Here is a 16345-nt window from a genome sequence, read left to right as displayed (position 1 = left end):
CCAACTCAACAACAAATTATATTCTTTTGTCAAGTCTACACAAAAAATTTGAGCGATTTTGGTTGTTGAAAACTGCCATTTGAGTTGGACTAGAGACTACACTGTGAGATGTCCCGACAAATATGGAAGATCATAGCAACCACCCCATGAGGTCTAAAAATGTCAACCGAACTGTTCTTCTCTAAAGTCAAAACTTCAAATTCTCAATCGAATTTTAATGATATAAGTAGCTTACAGTTTAAAAAAAAATCACTCGTTGATTAAAATTTAGTACCCAATATCGATTTTCAATAAAATAAGACTAAGCTTGCCAGATTGCCCAAATGTTGTCCGATGTTGTTCAAAATTTGATTTTTGATTTTTTCAGCCAATTTCATCAAAATAAACATGAGCAACTTATTGGAAACTTTAAATATGATTTCAAATTAACTTATGTGTTTCAAAATAAAAAATTGTTTTTCAAGTGCTTTTCTTCATGATTTTATTGAATAATTTGGATATTGGCGGATATTGACGGAAAAATATCTGGTAAGCTTAGGTTAGAATAATTCCGGATTAAGTGGTTTCAAACCTCCTTATCAACATTAAAATTCGATGTCTGTGATCAGATTTCGCATTCTTTATTTATTGTTTTGGTTTTGCATTTCAAACCTCAACTAGATGCATTTTCCAAAATCAATTTAAATTGCAAATAGCTACAACATTACAACTTTTAATTCTTTTGCAGAATGGGAACTTAAGAAAGTTTCATAATAGTGGACCAGAATTTGAAATTAGATGAAAACATCATTTTAAATTTTTAAGGAAATTTTAAAGTTTAGAGTAGGCAGCGTAGAATAGTAAGCGATCATGAGACGTTGGTTAGACCATCATGCACTTCATTATATCCATTTCGGCTAGATATGGACAGAATGCAGTTCAAGATAATAAACCAACCCCTCCTGATACCAGTTGGAGGAAGGACAAGGGTGGGTTCGAGACTGGCCTCTACTTACTCCCCAAGCCTCTCACCTGTCGGTAACTTATGGGATTTGTTCGGGCGGTGAACAAAGTGCGGGTGGACTGTATAAAATTGGAGTAGCGTGGGCGTCGGATGATCGGATCAGAAAATTCTTCAGGCGGATGCGGGTCGAATTGTTTTTGGTTTCCTTTTAACGGGAAGGACGGTTCCACTTTGGACTAAATATAACTGGTAATCTAACTCAAACAACTTAACTTTATTAATAAGAGAAATACGAGATTTCGATGTTGATCGTATGCAAATTTTTCTCTAACTGACCGTTATTTTTCGCTCGTGTTGCCAGTTATTTTCAACGGTCATTTTTCGTCGACTACTTCCGTGCTGGCAGATTGACAGAAACGGAACATATTCCGGCCGGGGATGGTGACTTGTTGTCCTCTATTGGTAGAAGCGATATCTTGGTTATAGCTCGACGATAGGTTGAACCTTCGCTGAACACATCTACGGCGCGAACCAAATTATCATCGCCAGGGAACACAGCTGTGATGCGACCAAGTTTCCATTCGAGGGGGGTTCGGTTGTTGTCATGGAGGATAACAATCATGCCAGGTTTGATGTTATCTTGTACGGATGTGTTCTTCTTACGGACCTGAAGAGATGACAAATAGTCCCTGGACCAAGCTCTCCAAAAGTGCTCACGCATAAGTTGAATATGTTGCCATCTATTTAATCGTCCTATTTTCTCATCGCAATAGGTAGGGCCTGATGGTGCCGTCAATGGTCGACCGATAAGAAAATGGGCTGGCGAAATTACCTCCGGATCAGCAGGATCGTTGGAAACCGCATACAAGGGTCTGGAGTTGAGGATGGCTTCGATCTTACACATCAGAGTGGCCATTTCTTCGAAGGACAACAAAGTGGTACCGATGATTCGCTTGAGATGATATTTGGTGCTCTTTACAGCGGCCTCCCAAAGACCACCGAACTCGGGAGCATTTGGCGGGATGAAATGCCAAGCAATTTCTTTCGACTGGCAATACCTCTCGATTCTGTTGGCTTGTTGCTGATCCTGGAACTGCTGGTACAATTGATGGAGTTCGTTGCTGGCACCTTTGAAGTTGGTTGCATTATCGGAATGCAATTCGGCAACCATTCCTCGGCGGCTGATGAACCTCTCCAGGGCAGCGATGAATGCATCGGTCGTCAAATCTGACACCAATTCCAGATGGATTGCTTTTGTGGCCATGCACACGAACACCGAGACGTAAGCCTTGACCACCTTCGGACGATATTTACCTTGCTTCACTTGGATTGGACCAGCATAATCGACTCCGGTGATGTTGAACGGCGAGGAAAACACCACACGCTGCTTTGGCAATTCACCCATTAGTTGCTGGACGTTGGTTGGATTCACACGGAAACACTTGATGCATTGCCGTGTTACATTGCGAACGGTGGAACGGGCGTTGAGCAACCAGAAACGTTGTCTAAGCGCTGAGATGAGCCCACTCGGACCCACATGGAGAAGCTCAAGATGCAAAGCTCGGACCAGTAGCTTTGTGACCGGATTGTTGTTTGGTAGGATGAGCTGATGCTTTGATTCGTCGGGCAAGTTGGAATGTCTCAGTCGACCACCAACTCGAAGAAGACCGTCGGACAGGATGGGATTGAGAGCTGCTAATCGTTTGCACGGGACACCTTTTTGGACTCGTTTGATTTCGTCGTCAAATTCCAAACGTTGAATGACACGAACGATGACCAACATGGAATTTCGAAGCTCGTCGATAGTCAAATGCGGATGCAACACACGTTCCTCTTTTGGCTTGCGGCGGTTGTTAAGATACCTCAACACCCAGGCGATAATTCGTTGCAGCTTTCGGAAACAGCTCACATCGGTGAAAACGTCCAACGGTTTTTGATTGGTTGCCAGAGTAGTCACCAAGTTGACTTTTAACTCCGGCAATTCATCATCGGGGATGTCTTCTGGGCGCTCTTCGATGAAAGTAGCTTCGGTCAGGAATGGTGGGCCTTCCCACCACGTCGTATTTCGGCTCAGCGGAAACGGCAGTTGGCCTCTCGACACAATATCGGCTGGATTGAACTGCGATGGAACGTAATGCCACTGTTCTTGTTGGGTGTGGAGATTAATTTCAGCAATTCGATTGCGCACAAAAATCTCAAGTCGGTCGGGATGTTTTTTGATCCAAGCCAAAACGATTTGACTGTCGGACCAAAGTAGAACTTTGCGAAAATTGATGTCAATAAAGGAAACAATTTTTGTCACCAATTTGACTAGAAGTACTGCAGCACACAATTCTTTCCTTGGGATGGACAATTCGTGGAGGGGGGCGACTTTTGATTTGCTACTCAGCAAGCGAACCTTACAGGAACCATCGGGGAAAATGCTTCGTATGCAGACACATGCACCATATGCTACCAAAGAAGCGTCGGCGAAACCATGCAGCTCATAAGCCACAGCGTTGAGGAGTGTCACTTGGCGGGGGATAGCAATTTCGTTGAGGTGAGACAGTGACTCTCGGAGCTCGTTCCAATTCTTGAGGCTTTCGTTGTCGAGATGATCGTCCCAATCCAACTTCTTTCGCCAAAGTTGTTGAACCAGGAGTTTGGCGATGACGATGGTTGGCGATATCAATCCCAATGGATCGAACAATTTGGCGATTTCGGAACACACAATTCGTTTCGTGGTGGGCTGCTTTTCGTTAACCGTCGGGGAAGTACATCGGGCAATTAAAAGCTGATCAGTACTAGGCACCCACAGAACGCCTAGGACCTTAATCGCTTCGTTGATGTCGAATTCGTCGTATCGTTTGGTGGTTTCTTGCTCATTCACCGGGATGTGCTCGAGCAATTGTGTTGAGTTGGAGCACCATTTGTGGACAGGAAAACCACCCTTCAGCAGAATGGCCTTCAGCTGTCGTTGAATTTCAATGACGTCGTCGATGTTGTCGGAACCAGACATGATATCGTCAACATAGCAATCATGTCTCAGAATCTCAGCAGCTTTGGGAAACTTGTCTCCCTCGTCGTCGGCGAGTTGTATCAAGCACCTGGTTGCTTGAAACGGAGCTGATGCGGTCCCATAGGTGACGGTTGTCAACTCTAGAACCTGCAGGGGGTGTTTCGGATTTTCTCTCCAGAAAATACGTTGGTAGCCAGTGTCGTCGGGATGAACTCGTACTTGTCGGTACATTTTGGCGATGTCAGCCGTAAAAACGTATCGATGTTTTCGGAACCTTAGCATAATGCTAAATAAATCGTTTTGAACCACTGGGCCGACGGTGAGGACATTGTTCAGGGAAAGACCAGACGGGGATGATTTGGCGCTTCCGTCGAACACCACTCTGCACTTTGTGGTGGTGCTGCTGGGGCGAAGTACAGCGTGATGTGGAAGATAATATTTTCCACGCTGGGGCGAGTCGACGGCTTCGTTGATGGTTTGGCAGTGACCAAGTAGTTGATATTCACGAATGAATTCAACATACTGTGACCACAGTTCGGGATTTCGTTGCAAACGATTTTCCAGCATGAAAAACCTTTTCAATGCTAGTTTTCGGCAGCTGTCCAGCTTGTCGGCGTTTGGTTTCAACGGCAATCGGACGGTGTACCTACCGGAAACATCACGGGTGTGGGTGGCAACAAAATGTTCCTCACATTGCTGTTCTTCGGCTGTCGTTTTCGGAGCGGTTGGAACTTCTTCAAGTTCCCAGAATCTGGTGATGGAATTTTCGATGGATTCCACCGAGGCTAGTTGGGCATATTGGATAGGCTCATAGCTGGATTTCGATGTCAGGGTACCAGTCACAAGCCAACCAAGGTGTGACTCTCGGAGTTCGGGTAAACAGGGATCCAGTATGAGATGGCCAGTCTTGAGGATGTTGAAAAATAGAGCTGCTCCAACCAGTAAGTCGATTTTGTCGGGCTTGAAGAAGTTCGGATCTGCTAGTTGGATACCATGGGGGAAATGCCAATCGGTAACATCGATGTTGGTTGATGGGATCGGACCAGTCACCTTCGGGATGACTAGACATTCTAGCTCGGTGCGGAAATCACTACAGCGTGATTGGAGGTGAACCTTGACGAGATGGCGGGCGACAGTTTTAATTTCGTTGATGCCACCAATTGGAACGTCGACCTTTCGTTTTTCGAGACGCAGCGTGCTGGCCAGCTGATCGGTGATGAAATTTACCTGGGACCCACTGTCAAGGAGAACTCGGCAGGTTTGGGGTTGGTTGTCGTTATCCAGGACGTGAACGACAGCGGTGAGCAACAACACTGTTTTGGGAGAAGCAGTGTAATTGCATGGCATGGACGAAACGGTTGGTTGTTGTGCGGCTTGAGAAGGGGCATCGATTTGGGTGGTGGGTGTAGCCATCGGTTTCGGTTGTTGTTGTTGTTGTTGATCTTCGTGGAGCTGAGTGTGGTGTCGCTTACCACACTTCTGGCAGTTCTTGGTTGATGGACAATCCTTCGAGCGATGACCCTTGGTTAGGCAGTTGTAGCACACTCCGGAAGCTCGAACCTTTTCCATTCTTTCGACACTGGGTAGTATGGACAGCTTGTTGCATTGGAAATTCCGGTGCGGGCCATCACAAAACGCACATTGGATGGACGGTTTGTCGAACGCTGCGGTTGCTGCGTACGACCGCTGATTGGGGACCTTCGGTTGAGTTTGTTTGGTTGTAGATGGTTTCGGAATTGGGATCGGGCAAACGGATTCGCATCGTTCCAACACTTGGCACTGACTCTTGAGGAAAGCAATCGTGGATCGGTATTTTGGCAACTCTCCGGACTTGAGTGATTGTTCCCACACTTTTCGCGTCGATGGATCTAGCGCTGACGTTAGCAAGAAAACGACCATCCATTCGGATACGCCGCTCAATTCTTGCTGCAGATATTCGAGACACTCGACATGCTTGGTACACTCGTCGATAAGGTTTCGAAGTTCCTTATGAGATTCGGATGTCATCTTTCTCAGCGAGAGTATGCCACGGATGTGAGTCTCGACGATGATGCGTTGATTTTCAAATCTTTCGGTGAGGATCCTCCATGCGTGTGCATAATTCCCATCGTTGATTGTTTTGGCGTCCAGAACGCCAGCGGCTGCTCCGATGAGCGCTTTGTCCAGGTGGTATAGCTTTATCGCATCGGAATCTCGCGACTGAGCCATCAAATCCTGAAACATCGCTTTAAATTTGGGCCAATTGGTGTACTCACCATCGAATGTCAGGAATGGCGCTTTCAGCGGCTGTTGGTGCACGATGACTTGCGGATGTGGTGGAGGATGTTGATGGTCGATGATTTGGGCTTCGATGCTGGCGGATGTCCAATCGTACAGCTGCTCGAAGCGGATGTAGTTTTCCTCTTGTGAGGTTAGGTCTTCGGTGGGCAACAATGCGACTATTTGGCTGTGGAAATTTGAGAATTCACCGTATGCTGCTTCCAGTTTTCGGGTGTATACTTTCAGCTGCGGTAAATCCAGAAGCATTCCCTTCACTGCGCTGTGGATTCGGGCAACCTTTTGGTAAACTTGATTTCGTTGGCGGAACAGTGAAGAAAGCTGCTTCATCGTTTCGGCATCAACAGCAGCGGCCGGCTGCTCGAAAGATGCAAGCGGTACCATCGGATTCGGGAACATTGTTTGAGTTTCATTACGTGGGGACTCGGAACCGTCGCTTTGGAGGTTATGTTCGTTCTGATTCGGAAAACCTAGGAAGTCGTTCGTTTCGTCGGGATCTGTTCTGGCGGAACCTTTCGGGGGCGTTCTGTTGAGCGGCATCTTTCCTTCGGTTCAAATCCGGTTCGAAACAGGACCAATGTTCGGGCGGTGAACAAAGTGCGGGTGGACTGTATAAAATTGGAGTAGCGTGGGCGTCGGATGATCGGATCAGAAAATTCTTCAGGCGGATGCGGGTCGAATTGTTTTTGGTTTCCTTTTAACGGGAAGGACGGTTCCACTTTGGACTAAATATAACTGGTAATCTAACTCAAACAACTTAACTTTATTAATAAGAGAAATACGAGATTTCGATGTTGATCGTATGCAAATTTTTCTCTAACTGACCGTTATTTTTCGCTCGTGTTGCCAGTTATTTTCAACGGTCATTTTTCGTCGACTACTTCCGTGCTGGCAGATTGACAGAAACGGAACAGGATTCGAACCCAAAAGTTTTTCTTGCCGATACCGGAAATCGAACTCAGTACGCCTGGGTTACCAGACTCGCGCCAGCCTATCCACTAGACCACATCAGCGCTCATAAATTTGGATTCTTGCTGTTTGATCTCAAAATGATCATAAATTTGTTAAGTAAAGATATATTCATGTGATTGATTCTACGTGACTACACGGTTATTCGCGCACTAAGATATCACTTTCTAGAGCATTGGAGAGGCGAATGCCATAACCTATACCTAACCTAGCAATACTTGAAATATCATAATTCTATGAAACTAAACTAGCATACTACCTAACCAAACAGATTATGCGCTATTGAAAAGTATCACTTTATGACGGCTAATTGTGATATTTTCGCTACAAAATTTTCCCATTGTTCAACGGAAGGGAGGGCGAGTGTTTCAACTCCCATTCATCTTATCAGCATGGGTCATGGAAATTTTGGACAGCATTGAACCTACCGCTAATTTAACCCTCATCCGCATTAGAGTGTCATTTTGACACTATTGCAAGTTTGAAGGCTTGTAACTTTTTTCAGAAGCTTCAAAATACAAAAATTTCTTCGGGGACCCCAAATGATTTCAAAAGTTCTGAATATTGTATCTTTACTTTTTTTTATGGACGAACCCTGGTAGCCTGGACAAAAAAACTCCCTTTTCCGACTTAGAGTGTCAATTTGACACTCCAAAAGTAAAATCTATCTAAGTCGTTTGAATTATAATGACCTTCATATAAAACTCAGTAAAATATGTTTAAAACATTATATATAGCTAAAGCTACTAGTGTTCTCGTTATTCAGCATGAAAGAAAAAAATCCGAAAAACCATGCATCAGGAAAACTGCTGTAGTTCATATATTACACGTCCAAAAAAATATTTGCCTTACGCATATGAAAGCTGAAGTTAATGCCTACATCATGAATATTTTTTAAATTTTTTTTTATGAAATGGTTACAAAAAGTTAAAAAAAAAGTGATCTGAAAAATCTACTTATCATTCGATTGCTAGTAAATACTGTTTAAGCGATGGTAGAGTTTAAAAAAAAATATGACTACAAAATTTATTGAAATTCTAACATTTTGCTGTCTTTAGATTTTCGATGCAACAAAAATTGAATTTACTGGAATTATTCAAAGTTCACTACTTTGCGCGTTTTTTTTACATATTGAAATTTCATCTGTTTTTGTGGTCCACATTCAGGTTGTACCCGGATGTTCAGTGCTTTTACTTTGTTTGGACCAATCAAAAGTATATTCATTGGAAAGCAAAATTAATAAAAAAAAATATTTTTTTGGACGTGTAATATATGAACTACAGCAGTTTTCCTGAGGCATGTTTTTTTGGATTTTTTTTTTCTTTCATGCTTAATAACGAGAAAACTATTAGCTTTAGCTATATATAATGTTCTAAACAAATTTTACTGACATTACAAGGTTTGTATTGATATAAGTTTTGTTTAGATCGGTTGAACACGCCAAAAGTTATAACGATTTGAGCTTGTAGTGTCAAATTGACACTCCTAGTGCTGATTAGGGTAATGAAATCTGATGCGGATGAGGGTTAATGAAAATAAAGGTGTCCGCGCCTTCTTTTTTGAGTTATATTATGATCAATGTTTGACAAAGTGTGTGCAACGACCCTATCAGGACAATGATAGTAAACCATCATTATCAATCACAAGCATGCACACCGCTGCCGTGTCCCAGGGTACGATGTTAAGTTTGATAATCAAGATAAAAAATATCGATGTGTGCATTTCATTAGAGATTCAAATTGCAGATCGCAGTTGCATAGATTTATTAATGGATTCAAAATTTAAATTTTATATTCTTACAGAGTCAGTTTGGAAAAACAAATCAGAATAAATCGCAAATATAGAATGAAATTTGAATTCATTTTGATGATTTCGATCCTTAAACCGCAGACACCAGATACCCAGACTGATCAGTGGCGCTTGAATCCATACAACTACAAGTCGCCCAGAATCATACGCCATCTGTCGGGGCATCGTGAAACTACTGTGCTTTATCAAGAAAAAAAATTACACTTGATAATTAACAAGCCAAATGAAAACTGTCTTGATTGAACCACCTATTAGTATTTGAAATTCTATCTCAAATATTTTCGTTATCATTTTTGTCTTCAATGTTAATTGTTTACTTTAATTTACTGTATCATAATAAGAGATGAATCTTATACAAACAATGACTGTTGATCGATTAGTCGTCCTTAGTTCAGAGCCAATTAATTTTGAGATTCAATTTTGATTTCAAAATTAATTTATCCGGCTGAGTAACAGTATGAAAATTATGATGTCTGTTATAAATGATTCATCGAGTTCGGAATTGTTCGTCTTAATCTGAAAGGTTGACTGCGACCAAAAAGACAAACTATATATAACTCCTTGAAAAACTTGAATTCTAATTTATCTTAACTGTTTCTTGGCTCGTGCCTAGATAGGTTTGAGGAGTGAAATAAGTTATTGACATATATTGAATAATATTTAAAAGTGATAAATGTATTGATAGGTCCCTCAATCCAATTTGCCGCTGGAAGTGTTCGTGATATAATGCTGGTAATTTCACTCAAATGTATATTTTTTTTGAAAAAATAACCTAAGAAACCACCGTGTTTGTCGACCGGGTATTTTTCCCTGCTCAAATGTGCGTGAGAAAAGTAAAAAAAAAACAACTATAATGACCATTTCGCGTGAGCTTCATTACGTCGTATGAAACATCTTGAAAGTTCACAGAAAATTGCTTCAAAAGTTATCAAAACAAATTTGAAATTTGTATTTCACATATAGAATATGTTGTCCAGGCTACAAATATTCTAAATGGAAAGAAGTTTCTACAAGTTTAAGTCAATTTTTGTTTTTTTTTTCGTAATAAAACTGTTTGTTTACATTTTGTTTCATACGACGTAATGAAAGCTCACGCGAGATTTTGGCATAATTCTGGACTGGACTGGAAAATTAACCTTAAAAGCAACCATGTTTTTAGACTTTTTTCCCCATCTTTATCTGTACACGAGAGCAAGTGCGCGTGAGAAATGTCAACTTAAAAATCTTTTATTCGAAAAAAAGAATTGTTGAAAAATTGCACTGAATTTGGAAGATTTCAAAATGTATGTTTCAAATCCATTTCTCTTTGCTTCCGAAATTTTTTCACCTTTGTCATTCAACCAAATTCTTTGATTCAAAGTTTTGTTAAACACATATTTCGAAAGTTATTAGTTTACTAAATGGATCCATTCTAACTATAATTTTGAATAAGGGTCATTTTAATGTTCCTTAACCGATGCCCAGTAAATAAGAAATAATTTCGCAGTAACTAAACTTATATCGATTTCAATGCTTTCCCACACCACCAAAACGAATTTTGAATGGTTAAAGAACAGTCCTATCTTGATGCAAACGAAAGTCATTTTTATTTTCTTGTCGTTTTATGGAATGTCAAATATCGTATGTCTGTGTGAGTGAATTCATTTAATGTTTTGATTTTGATGTGACGAATTCACGTTTGTTTTATTTTACCCATGCATAAAATCAATTACACGTGCGATATTCAAAAAGTGGTTCGAAATAAATCCAAAAAAATAACTTAACAACAGAACAGGAAAAGCTAAGCTATTCTCACTAAACAGACTTGGATAATTGAGATTGTTTGTCAAGAATCATCATTATGTCAATCAACGCTCTTTGTTAGAAATTGTACTAAATTTGAAGGAAAATGCATCATCTCGAAGCCAAAAATATTTTTTCCTCAACTGCCTCTTCCAGTGGGCGGTAAAAGGGCTAGTTTGATATCCAAGTTAGATATTTCGAAAAGAAGACATTTCTCGAGTGTGACTAAATTTTTCATAGAAAGGGAAGTTTTAGGATTTATTGAAGAAAAAAGTAAATAAAAATCTGACACCGGTTTTTTGTTGTAGATGGTGACTTAGTGGTATCACGGAGAAAAAAGACGACAGTTGTTCCAATTATTTCAGCTTGTTATACCAATAATCGAAATGCAGTTGATTTTTTCGCATTCAACTACTTTTATAATAGATTCAACAACAAACTTCTAATTGTCCTTACGCAATCAACTATCAATATAATGCATTCAACTGTATAATTTATTTTATGCATTCAACTATAAATACAATAGATTCAACTACAAACTGCTGATTGACCTTATACAATCAACTATGAATATAATAGATTCAATTGTAATGGTATAATTGATTCAATTGTAGTGGTATAATTGATTCAACCGTAGATATGATAGATTCAACTACAATTGTATAATTGATTATAGGCGTTCAACTGTAAATATAATAGATTCAACTGTAGTGGTATAATTGATTCAACTGTAAATATGATAGATTCAACTGTAGTGGTATAATTGATTCAATTGTAAATATGATAGGTTCAACAACAATTGTATGATTCATTTTTGATATTCAACTTTTCATATAATTAATTTTACTACTTTTATGATTGCAATTTTTTTTTAATATTTTATTTTATTTTAACACTAGCAGACCCGGTAAACTTCGTCTTACCATTTGGCGTTTATTTTCTATTTTCCTAGATTTCTTTACATTTCCCTTCTTTCCCTTTACTCGAATCGTCCAGCTCAATTCTATCAAAATTAAATCAAAGAATTTAAACTCAACGGGTCTTTAAAAATCCATTTTTTGTAACTTGTTCAATGAATAACTGTTTGTTGATAATTTGTGCGTTTCATTTGCTGTATTCCATTCAGTAGATTTATTTCGTTTTGTTATATTGTTTTTAATATAGGGACATTTTTTGGAGTATTTGCCGAATATTTTGCCTAACACAGCGCTTTCAGCTCCCAATTAGCTTTGGATGGTGTATTTTTTAGAACTGTAGAAATGAAACACATAAGAAAAGATTTTTTACCAACCATTTTCAAACAGCTTATTATTCACCATCCTCATGCTTCGAAGCAGTTTGAATTAAAATCCATATTTTCATCAAAACCATTTCCAAAAAGTTTCGCCGGATACTTAAGTTATAGACTTTACACATTTCAACTTAAAGTGTTCCCAACAGCACTTGTCATGGAATTAAATCTGGTGATTTTGTGTATTACAAATTCCTTTTTTTTTATTCAATCAAAAAATGCAAATTAATTCCTTTGAACTTTAACTTAACCCAATGAATCAAAGAAACGATTGGTTTTGGAAAGAGTAAAACATATGTTTAGATATATTCACCCATTATTTTAAAGATTTTAATTGAAGCAGTTCTGATTTCAAAATTTCCTGAACATTGTTGGTGGTGATCTGCGATTTCATTTAGGATTATGCTATATTTTTAAGATTTTATAAAATTTAATTGAAAAGCTGATTATTTTTAATTTAATAGATCGAAAAGAAATTATCTGATCAGGCTTCGTTGGTTTCATGAGTTCATTTTGTTTCCTGGAAATTATCATATAAACAAAACCATAATAAAAATTATGTGTCTTTTTTACTGTAAATCTTTATTCTCAAAAATGAAACACCGGTCAAATCCTAACGAATATGACCACAGTTCAACTTTCATATTCTCTGGAAAAGGAAAATTTTCAAAAAAAAAAATTAGTTATGTTGGCAAAAAGAAATATCGAAGTATACATTTGTCCCATTTATTGGGGCAAGTGAAAACACATAGGTCTTTTTCAGATGCGTCAGAGAAAAGACTTTAAAATTAATTTAATACTTGTTTTGTTTGTCTGTTTTATCAACTTTCATTGCTATATCCTAAGTTTTTCTCCGGAATAAATTAATGCTTGGTACTTCAATTTCACTGAATGCTGTTCAACCAAAAGACCTTGATTTACAAAGATCTTATAATAATTTTGAATATCCGCTTCAGATTCAACACTCGGGTTATCCTTTCTGGCCATTTTGAAGATAAAATTCTTAAATTGTAGATGTTTCATAGCTAAATGGCGCGTTTTCACTTATTCCACCTAAGAAATTACAGGAATTAACATCACTTTCACTTAATTAACATTTTCAGGTCATATTAAAAGCTCATCATAAAAATCTGCTGCTTTTCAACAAAAAAGTGAATCAAAAGTCTCTTCTATATAGCCAAAATATGTAAAACTAAAACACACTTTTCCTGTTAAGTTTGTACTTGAATTGTGTGTAAAAAAACATTAACGTGTAAAAAGTTTTTTGGTGAATGATTTTAAAAAAAAAGTTAAGTTTATTTAATCTGATTTTTTTTTGGGCCCAACAATTTTTAGATGAAGAAATAATGTATACATTTTTTGTAAAATTTGATAGTTTCCACTTGCTCTAGTCTACTTTCTTAATTGAAAATTGTTCCGGAAAATGCATATCCTCACTTTTTGTTATTAAAAAGTAGATTATTTTATTGATAACTTCTATTTACGTTTGCAAAAAATCAAATAGTTCATTCGGCCTTTTCAAACTTTAATCCTATCTAATCTATTTTAAAGAACAGACTCTTGTTGAGAGGACGAATGACCAAGTTGGTTAAAATCCTCTATAAATAAACAAAATAGAATAGAATAGACTCTTGTTCAGTTGATGTGTCTAGCGTTCTAGGCGTATTGGATTATACGAAGTGGAATGTAATGCCATATTCGTTTTCATCTGGTGGAAAGATGGTTGTGCACCAACTGCTGTCATCTTCATATAAAAAAAAACGCTTTGACAGCACTTGGTGCACTACCGGTGCACCACCAGGATGAAAACGAATATGACATAAAGCTTCCCAATTTCTTATATTCAAACGTCCGCAAAATGTCATAACATTATTCCATATTTATCTTTACCAAGTTCATATTTTTTGGACAACAATTTTTTACTTAAATTAACACGAATTAAAAATGGTTTTGATATTTGAAATCGTTTATATGGTTTTGATTCGATCGATAAAATATCAATCCGTGTCACATCTAGGCGTCATTTATTACCATGTGCTGTGTACAAAGAGGCAAGAAAAAAAAAACACATCTAGGTTGCAAATCGCCCCCACGTGCATTAGAAATATAGGTACTTGGTTGAGAAATAGGCGCCTAATTTTTAAATTTTTCCAGCGATCAATGAACAGTATGCTTTGGTTACTAATATCTTGCAACGACGTTTGCTAGCGACGCTTCGCCCATGCAGAAGAAAAACAAACCCTCGAAGAAAAGAAAATCTCTAATAATGGATGCCCGACTTTTCAATTTCAGATTTTGGCAAAACAAATATTATATGTTTCATTCGATCAGCAAAATGTCAACCTGAGTCACATCTAGGCGTCATTCATAACCATGTGCTGTAGAAATGAGCTAGGAATCAAGAACAAAAAAAAACACATCTAGGCTTCACATGGCCACCCCTTGCATTGAAAATATGCTTGGTTGAGAAATACGCGCCAAAATATACTCACTGATCAGTATGCTATGCCATGGTTACTATCCTCTAACGACGTCTGCTTGCGACGCCTCGACCTTGGAGACGAAAAACAAACCGCCCAAAGGAAAAAAAAAATCTCAAAAAAATGGAAGCCATGACTTTTATTTCATTCAAAAAACTACAAATTTAATTATTACGGACAATTGATGCGACTTTGTGTTGTTTTTATTCGATATAAACCGATTCGCATGGCTACAGAATATTCTAAAAATAATTTCATTCGAATCATTTGGGTCATTTCGGAGGAGTAGTACTACAAACACCGTTACAAGAGAATTTTATATAATAGATTGAGTATTTCCAGGTATGCGTGTAGTCATGATTCAGCGGAAAAAAAACGACGGCATGTACCGGCAGGTAAAATTGTTTAATTTCTAAAGATTAAATCAATCAATAATTTGCCTTTTGTTCTAGGTCAACCTTCGCCCCGGCAGCAAAGCGCCGATGTGGTCTAGCGGATAGGCTGGCGCGAGTCTGGTATTGGTACGCCAGGCGTACTGGGTTCGATTCCCGGTATCGGCAAGAAAAACTTTTGGGTTCGATTCCCTTAAGTTGCCGACAGGTAAGATGTGTTTCATTCTATCACCGACTATATAATAGGAATGTTCAATCAGTTGCAAGCTGGTCAGGTATATACACGGATGCCGGAATACCTGTAAGTAAACTAGCACACCTGATTGATTCGTTCTTCCAGAATATACCTACATCAACACAATACATTCATCCATAACAGTTCATACGAAGCCATGGGGTCCAGGTATGGTGGCGCGCTGCATTGGAGATTTGTCGAACATAATAATAATCTAAATAATGCATGTGAGCACATACTTTGGCAGAAACTGCGGTGAATCCGTGCACCCATGGTGGATTACCAACATACATACAACATAGGTCAACCTCCGCCCCGGCAGCAGAATCCCGAAGATCCAGGGGTCGAGGACAGCGAACGCTACAAAGGATTCGACCCGATATGATTTCATCAAAGATACCGAATATTTGCTGACAGCGATCAAAGCTTTCGAAGGTGGAAGGTGGAGGTGCGCTGCTGCTCGCAAAGCTAAGATATTCTTCAACCTGCGGAACCTGCTTCATGAGGTTGGTGAATCACGGGACAAAGAATAATGCAAGGGGCTATAAAATTCAACTCACTTCGTTAGCCAAACAGTGACCCCTGAAAGATGACCGAAAACTGCTGAAAAAACGAACAATGGAATGTTCAAATGCATCCCGCTGGTAAGTTCAATCATGCTCTAATTTGAATTCTTAACCCTTCGTTTCATAAAGTTACAAATATGCAACAATTAATTAAAACTGTTCTAAACTTCTCATTTAGCTAAAAAGTAAATTTTTTTTTCGATGGGAATAATATTTATAATTTCAAGATCACGTTCAATTAAAAAAAACATATTTTTAGTGTTCATAGGAACCAAAAAAACCCACTTGAATCTGAAAAATATGGAATGTGGAAAAAGCCTTATTTTTCAAATTTTTGGCCTAGTGTAATTCATATTGAGAATTTTTTTTCGACTCAAAAAAAATATTTTCGTATTCTCACTAAAGTAATTTACATAATAAACAAAATATGGGATTTTTTTTTTGTTTTTTCTCTGATATAATGGGTTTTCAATAACTGTTGCAAATATGCAACACCATGCAACGGTAGTACCCTAGCTAGTTATATGGGTTCCATAGTGTGTTTTCGAAACTTGCATCGTTAAACAGTGTATTTGTTTCCCGATGACAATGTTTTCGTTATTA

At 38.6% G+C, this 16345-nt stretch overlaps 1 protein-coding gene across 12 annotated transcripts in view; it reads right to left on the bottom strand.

Moving 5' to 3' along the window:
* The window catches only part of LOC129754241 (putative 1-phosphatidylinositol 3-phosphate 5-kinase), a 303435-nt gene that overhangs the window by 154750 nt on the left and 132340 nt on the right, over positions 1–16345 (bottom strand). The gene's annotated exons all lie outside the window — the stretch shown is intronic.

The sequence above is a fragment of the Uranotaenia lowii genome, chromosome 3 (assembly GCF_029784155.1).
Source record: "Uranotaenia lowii strain MFRU-FL chromosome 3, ASM2978415v1, whole genome shotgun sequence".
In the NCBI taxonomy this organism is placed as follows: Eukaryota; Metazoa; Arthropoda; class Insecta; order Diptera; family Culicidae; genus Uranotaenia; species Uranotaenia lowii.
Note: the sequence above shows the minus strand (reverse complement) of the source record. Positions and strands in the feature narration are given on the sequence as shown.